The 8546-nt window shown below is 39.9% G+C and overlaps 1 long non-coding RNA gene across 1 annotated transcript in view; it reads left to right on the top strand.

The window, feature by feature from the left end:
• The first annotated feature begins 985 nt into the window (after positions 1-985).
• The window catches only part of LOC107836842 (uncharacterized), a 75168-nt gene continuing 67607 nt past the window's right edge, over positions 986-8546 (top strand). Inside the window, exon 1 of the long non-coding RNA XR_001662810.1 lies at positions 986-1005. This is a non-coding gene — a long non-coding RNA (uncharacterized LOC107836842). The remainder of the gene's footprint in view (positions 1006-8546) is intronic.

The following is an 8546-nucleotide window of genomic DNA, read 5'->3' on the forward strand; positions in this document are numbered from 1 at the left end:
TACCTGTCTTCAGCCGATGTTTGGGAGAAATTCAAAAAGTGAACCTGGCGCTGCAGAGGTTTTGTCTCTCATAGCTTTGCACACCTGGATCGTTACATTTCTGTCTTTTATTTTTTACAAAACAGATCAACCATTGAGATTTGAGTGTCTGTTTGGGTTTTAGTTCAGACTGTGACGATGAATGACTGACCTGATGGCTTTAAAAGTCAGTCCTCAAAGATCGCCTGTCTTGCATGTTTTATATTTCCTTATGTTCCAACACACTGAAGTTAAGAGTGGTTCCGTTCACGTCTCTGCAGAATACTGATGAGAATTTTGTTTTGTTTAAAAAAGATTGCTCTTTTCTCCTATTTTTTATATTTTGCTAAGATAAATGTATTACTAAAAATTATCTAAACTGGGTTTAAAGTCAAATGTACAAAATATTGCATAACATATTTAGTATTAGAACAGAACAGAAATATTCTTTAATGTCCCAAATTCAGAAAATTAAAGTGTAACAGCAGCATCAAGATATGTAAGTTCATACTAAAGATCAAAAAAGGTTCAAAATATAGAAAAGGAAGATTTACAGTAATTATATTATACTGCACAAGAATATAAACTAAAAAAAAAAACACTGTGCAGTTATCAGAATAGCAATAGCATACTGTGATCTGATAGATGTGCAACTGAGCAAAGGAGAATTTTATCAAATTTTAAGTTAAAAAAATGCACAGTTTATTTGCCATGCATGCATGTTAAGAGAATTTAATCTGGTATTTTACAACAAAATACACTGAAGATTGTTATGTCACAAAATAAAATACAGGTCAAGCATGAATCATTTTTCCAAGCCGTTTTTTGAAGCAAGAAGATCCTGGGTTCTCTTTCTGATTTAGTTTTTCTTCCCATTGATGTATGAGGTTCTATCTAACGCTGGTCTTCTCCGGCTCCTGTATATGATCACATCTAATGAGCCTTGAAGCGCCTCACTGGCCTGTGAAGGCTGCTGTAAGGAAATGTGTACAGTCAGAATTTTAAAACGTCACGAGGAAAAATGTTGTTGTTGTACCAGAGAGGCTGCTGAGTTGAATAAAAATCAGCACAACAACACACAAGCACTGAAGGCATGATGCTGAATCTGTAACCTTCATCTCCTATGAACAAAGGTCTGACACGAAGCTGAGGTGGATGAAGACTGTCCAGTCTCAGCCGCCGTACAGAGACATGTGTGTTTTCTGGCTCTCTTTTATTATTCATGACATGCTGGAGGGCTGCTGGTCCATTCACATCGGCATGTTGTGTGTGGACCGGCAGCCCAACCTTACCTTTGACCCCGCATCGGTCAGACACACAGCCAGCAGTGAGTCCAGTCGTGATTCAGAGCTGTGCTCCTTGTGGATGTGTTGGGATGTCATCTGCAGCCTCAGCACATGTGCTGCCGCCATCTGTTGGGATAATGAAAATTATTGTTGTTATGTGCTGCAGAGACACAATGTGCACACACCGACAAAACTGTTGGTGCTCCTCTGGGACTAAAAACCCCACGAATGACACTGAAATAATAAAAGGCAATAATGAATTTAGACTTACTGAAAATCCATCCATCCATCCATCCATCCATCCATCCATTTTCTTACACCCTTGTCCCTAGTGGGGTCGGGAGGTACTGGTGCCTATCTCCAGCTAACATTCTGGGCGAGAGGCGGGGTCACCCTGGACAGGTCGCCAGTCTGTCTCAGGCCCTTACTGAAAATGAATCAGTGAAATTCCAGGAGCTCAACATTTGTGGTACCCTTTCATAAAACAGCAATTCAATTAATGTCTCAGCAGCACACCAAGGTCCTGATCTGCTCATTTATCTGCCTGACCCTCGAAAGTGCTGACAGAGCTGGAAGACAGAGCGAAGCTGCCCGACCCCGACACATGACACAGGTAATGGATAGGAAGGAGGTATCTGTAGGCTCCACAGTAAAGCAAGAGAGAAGCAAACTAGAGAGATTATATAGACTACAAATGACTTCAGTGAGCCCAAACCCGCCTGGTCTGCACAGGACTTCCATCTGGATGCTGACACCCATCCTGTTCTGCTTCCTGCAGGTGCCAGCAGGTTTGTACATTATTACTGTTTTCTGTAATTGGAGTGCAGGTGCAGACAAAGGATTTAGTGGTGCGTCAAAAAGGAGCAGTTGATGATAAATCAGGATTGGCAGAACAGCAGCAGATTGTTGTCGAGCCTTTTTATGACAGAGTTGTTTGTCATCCGTTGACCACTAGTAGAAGCTGCAACGCCAGCAGGTCAAATGCATGCAAAAGGTGATGAAGTGCTGGAAGTAATGTCTGAGCAGCAGGGGAGGGGAGAGGGGCACACTGGACACTTTTTACATCGGCAAGTTCTTCATACACTGAATTTCATCCATGTTGGAAACAGGGCATGTTGGGATGCAGCTCATTATATTTTTATTTTTACATGATTGGGGTTGTTCATAATCTAGATGTTGTGCTGACATGTAGCACCGAGTGTGAAGAAAAGTACTTTCTGGTAACTTTGTTCTACCCAACCATTTTTCAATATCCTTTGAGTTTTTTCCTGAGGACTCCAAACCTATGAGAAAATATCATTATTGTTTCACAATAAAACTACTTACATGATTTAAAAAGATGAGCTACTGCTGTGCTTTCATTCTCTGTACACAAAATATTTTAATAATAAATATTTCTGACAGAATCCTATAGATGCAGATCTGCCAGCCTTTACTTACATAGATCTGTTTATTACCATTCAGTGTTCTGGAGGCGACAGACATCCATCTCCAGCCTCTCACTCTCGGATCCCTCCTCCCCAGAAACATTGGAGTCACCGACTGAACAATATGGCTCAGAAAGACTTCTACTGAAAGGAAGTCTTTCAGTAGAAGTTCCCTCTTCTTCATCACTCCAAAACCACAGATAAATTGCTCACATCTTCGCTGAAATCCTCACAACCTCCTTCACTGTGTACTGAGGGCTGTTTAAGGTTTGACTTACCCTGATCACATCACAAGATGGCGCCGGGATATGACTCAGAAGGAAACCGCGATACTGTATTTATTCTGTGAGAAATATGTATCATGAAAAGCTTTTGAGTACTCAGTATGAAAGCACAGGAGTTCATCTGTTTAAGTCGTGTCAGTGGTTTAATCGTGTCAGTGACACTTTAAACATTTCTACAGATCTCCGCATCGGCTCTTCTTCAGTAACCTTTTCAAACGCAGCAGCTGCAGCTCGTGTTGCTGTTACTGCAGGTCATCAATGTGCTGAGCCTTAATCAATGGTGAACACAGCTTATCTCAGTGTCAGCAGCAGGAAAAGGACAAAACTGGATAAATTACAGTGACAGCTGGGAGGAAACGTGTCAGTTTGGCCCAGAGGAATATCAGCAGGAGGAGGCTGGGGGTAGACCGTTTCTGGGACCACCTGCACACAGGCAGAGATATTTCTACATACTAATATTTGCACATTTTTATAAAACATGGAGGTGTAGCAGGCTGTTATGACTACTACATGTTGTCATAAACAGAACAATGCTGGCAGCAGCCAGGCCAGCCGACAGCTTTGCCTCATGGTATTCTGTTACTAGTGGGAAATGAATTCATATTGACCATTTACAGACATGATTTATAGTACATTCTGTCTCATTCTTTCCTCTGTCTCCTTCTCCCTTCTTCTTTACTCCTCCCCCCACCTCCACTCCTCTATCTGTTTGTTCTGCTTGTTGGAACCAGTTCCAGAAGATATTGCTTCTGTAAAAGGCTAGTCATTACTGCTGTTAGAGTTGATCATTTGAATAAAATAGGGAATTAAACAAATATATATTTTTTCAATACATTTTAAAGGTCTCAATTTACCACTGGTTGCCCTAATTAAATGAGGAAATCATAGTAAAATTTTAATAAAAACAAATATTTCACATTTCCATATAAACACGGAGCTGAGTGCGTGCGTGTGTGTGTGTGTGTGTGTGTGTGTGTGTGTGTGTGTGTGTGTGTGTGCCCTCCTTTTCTCCTGCAGGGTGAGTCAGGCAGGTGTAGCTCCAGCTGCAGGCCATCAACCTGGATGTGCCTTTAAATAGGAGCTGGATTCCTCTGATAGACACCAGATGGTTCTCCAACATCTCGTGGTAACCTGACCCCATTGTTTCCTCAGTCAGAGTACCAACCTGCTTCCGGTGCTGTCGTCCAGATTCCTCCAATTTTATTACAGTTTTCTCATTTATAAACATCAATTTTGGGCCTTTGTAATATATTCAGTAGTGTCACTTATGACTTTCCATACATGCTAAGTGTTTCATTGAACAAGAACCACCTGCTTTGCTACTTCAAAATAAAAGTCCAAAGAGGAACCAGTTAATAAAAATAAATGCACAAAGATTTTGAATTCCTAACAGAGGTGAAGAAAAGATGCTGTTTGAAGGCTGTAATGATATTTTGGTGGGAAAATGTTCATAGAGCATTAAAGGTTTTGACGTTCCGTACACACCGTCCCCAGTTAATCAAAGAGCTCTCCCAGTGGATGACTGGTTTCCTACTGAGAATCTAAGGGTGCTTAAATATCCACACACTGGCTGCTGCTGATCCTCAGTCTGACTTGGACGTCCTTCCAAAAATCCCGTCCTCCACAATCAATGTGTGCTTCACTCTCTGATATTAGGTCACCTTCAGCACCTCTCTCTCTCTCATTTGCCTCCTAGCCTACTTTCTCTTTACACCCCCACCCTGTCGTCACACATACACACCCACACACACACTTCAGCAGCTCGTATTGGGACAGCTCACCGATGCTCATCCACAGCTCTGGCTGTTTTTCTTAAAACATGGAGTCACTTCATGTTGTAAAGTTAAGTAACTCCTAATTAAATCCATGTGGGTTGTTTCTTTTGTCCCTTAAAACATCTCATCAGTTAAAGCAGCAATTAATTCAATCAGCTAATTGAAAGTCATGACTGTGTGTCATCAAAGATCATGACAGAGATACATTTTTTTAAAAGTATTTCATCTGATTAACATCATTGCTAAAAACGATAAAGCCCACTTTCTGGAGAGAAGAAGATTGATTTACAGCAAAATGATGTTATGGGTTAGACCTTCACCAACTGGAACAGAGGAGAAAATGATCAAGGAGTTCCAGCTGTAACCAGGATTTTACTGAATGTAAAGATTCCCCCTGTCTGACATGAATTCAGACCAATTTTATTTACATCTTTGGGTCAGTTAGGATTTCAGCTCTGTTCTCCAGGAATGTTTTTTTCTAAAAGGGAAAAGTTTTAAACTGTCTGTCTGTACCTTATGTCTACACAGGAACTGTTTTAGAAGAACTAAAACGGTTAAAAAAAATAAAAAGGTTCTAGTGTGAAAGTTACTTTCTTGTATATTCATCTGGACCTAGAAAACTCCTCTAAAATGAACTATAACCCTAAAAGAGTCAAACATAACAACAATGATGGATTCCATGTTGATGGTGTTGCAGTCGAACACTTGAAGAACTTCTGCCACAGTTGCAAAGAGTTCTACTGAACATCCAGCTTTGTTGTTCACTGTTCTTGTGGACGCTCCCATCTTCTCCCATCTTTCTGCGTTAACCAGATTCCTCCCTGTAACCTGATTTATTCTGCATCACTTCTCTTTCTCAGACTCTTTCTGAGTCATGCTAAAACCCGTTGGCCTTTAGCCATCTTGTTTTACTGATGGTACGTTCATTGTCCCATGGGACTGAATGAGAAGTAGGTTCAGTATCTCCTCATCCTCCTCATCCTCCTCATCCTCGGTCTCATCTCCCCCTCCTGTTATCACCTCCGTTTTACACACAACATTAAGCAGGAAGACACTGTGTCTGCTTTGCAGTGATTACTGCACTGATGATGTCCCAGAGCAGCAGGGAGACTCATAAAAAATCACATTCAGACTCTACAGAGCAGCAGGAGACATGATCACAGCCAAATTCTGGTCAGTGTGACATGTCTCCACTTACAAACTCACAATTAAATCTACGCATCATGTCAGAGACATGGAGCAGGACGGGATGCTCTCTGCTTCACTTTCAGGTTTCAAAGGTGAAATGACATAAATCATTTCATTATGTGTCCAAACTGTTGATCTACCATCATTTACCGCAACCATCAGATTAGATTCCTTTCATTATGACATGTGATAAAAGGTACTCTTTTAAAATAAAACACCATGATGATTCGACACATTAGAACAGAAAACCTCACATCTACCTTCAGTTTTAAACCTATTTACACATTTTGGAGATGTTCCTTCTTCCCAGTGAGTAATTCCATTCATAGGGAGTGGAGCATACATCCCCATGTTTAAAAAAACTTATTTTTTGCTTGTTTATGTTTGTTTATGTTTGATATTCCAGCTCCTTCGAAATTCTCTAATGACCCCAACAATCTGGTCCAAGTGGACCAGACATCCAAACCTGGCTGATAACTGACCACTGCTGCCAGGCTTCTCCAGCGCCCAGCGACCGCACACAACAGGAAGCTAAAATGATGATTGAAGCAGTCAGGAATCCTCCAGATCACAGCTTTGCAGACGTTGGCTAACAGGCCCCAGCTAGCATAGACAGATAGCGAGTCATAAACCCTATTTATGTATTAATCTATTTCAAACTGTTTTTCTTAACCAATGAAAGCAAGTAAAGTAGAATAAGAGAAAACATGTGCATATAAAACTAACAACAATGTAATAACCTTACCACTGCTTTTCAGTTTGAAAAGGAGTAAAAAGAAATCAAAACTTATTTCATTTTACCAGTTACCAGGTTCTGGGTTCGATTCCCGGCCCCAGGTCTTTCTGCATGGAGTTTGGATGTTCTCCCCTTGCATGGTGGGTTCTCTCTGGGTACTCTGGCTTCTTCCCACAGTCCAAAAACATGACTGTCAGGTTAATTAGTTTCTCTAAATTCTCCCTGGGTGTGAGTGTGTGTGTGCATGATTATCTGTCCTGTCTGTCTCTGTCTCTGGCGACACAGTCTGTTGCAACTGAACATTCATATGAATATCATGTTTTTATTTAGATATTTCTGATAATTATATATCATTATACATAACGATATATATAACGACTCAGTAATTATCATTAATATCTAAATAAAACCATGGTTCTGTGCTAAAGAACCAATTAATAAATTACTTTACATACAAGCAAAACAACAAGAAATTGACTTTCATAACAGGACAAGCAAATTCACTGAACAACAACAACAACAACAATAATAATAATAATAATAATAATAATAATAATAATAATAATAATAATAATAATAATAATAATAATAATAGTTGTAAATAACAACTAACAGAATCAGAATAAGTGCCAAGTTTTTGGCAGTATAATATGTAATAAATCATCTTAGTTATTTAGCAAACAAATCAAATAAAAAACTATAATAACAATAATAACACTATTAGTAATGGTAATAGTAACACATATTAAAGAAGGACAAGAGAAGCTCAACATATTTGTGTTAATCCTCTTCTTCCCTGCACATTGTATTGTAGTTTTGTATTTATTTTTAAACTGGTTTACTAACTGTTGATCATGAGTCAGTATTATTAACTTGTGAAAGATCAACCTGAGCTTTTATTGAAAAGCAGCCGTTGCTCCTCCTGTCCTTTGTGATCACAGTCATCGTTGTGTAAATCAGAGGAAACATTCAGACACACAGATCAGTGTTTAGATAATCCATCCTCATCAATCTCACTCTTTAGATTCTGATGTAGGAGAGGTGGGAGGTGCAGAGTGTTGTCAAAGCCCTGAAAGAGCATCTAAATCTTTAATGATCTCTCTGTAACGGCTGAGCACTAGGAGCCGACGCCTGCTTGCTAGACTTGAGTCTATTTGTCAACTGGGTGTTTTTATAAAGACTCAGAAGAGGCTCTTTGTTCTGTTTCATAATAGAAAACATTTGTATTATGTTTTCATGATGATTATGCAGACAAGTCGTGCTTCAAAGAAAAATAATGAAGTCTGGCTCTCTCACAGGTGTTAAGAGCTCCAGTAACCCAACATGAAAGCAGCCATGTTTCTTAGATCATAGAACATCTTCTGTCACATCCTTCCAGCAAATCTTCTGCTTCAGTCTGATGAAGAAATTACCAGAAATCAGAGAAGTTAAAGATACAGGTTTTTGAGCTTTGCATCATGTTAGAATGTTATTCCCTCCTCAAAAACATACCTGGAGTGTTGTCTTAATTGTTTCATGGATGTTTGAGAAATCATTTCATCTCCATGGCAACCATTCAGCTGTCCAAAACACTTGGTGGGACCTAGCACCACATTAGAGGACAAAGCTCCTCCACAGAGCTGCAGATTCCAGGCTTCAGAGTTTCAGCCTCACAGAGCAGCAATCCCCCACAACTCCCCCACTCAGCTCCTTCAGACTAGCCAGCAGCAATTAGCAAACACCTGGAGGAACTGTGCATCTGCTGGGCTCATTATATGTCTATCTATCTATCTATCTATCTATCTATCTATCTATCTATCTATCTATCTATCTATCTATCTATCTATCTATCT

Source organism: Poecilia formosa, unplaced genomic scaffold, assembly GCF_000485575.1.
Source record: "Poecilia formosa unplaced genomic scaffold, Poecilia_formosa-5.1.2 Scaffold91, whole genome shotgun sequence".
In the NCBI taxonomy this organism is placed as follows: domain Eukaryota; kingdom Metazoa; phylum Chordata; class Actinopteri; order Cyprinodontiformes; family Poeciliidae; genus Poecilia; species Poecilia formosa.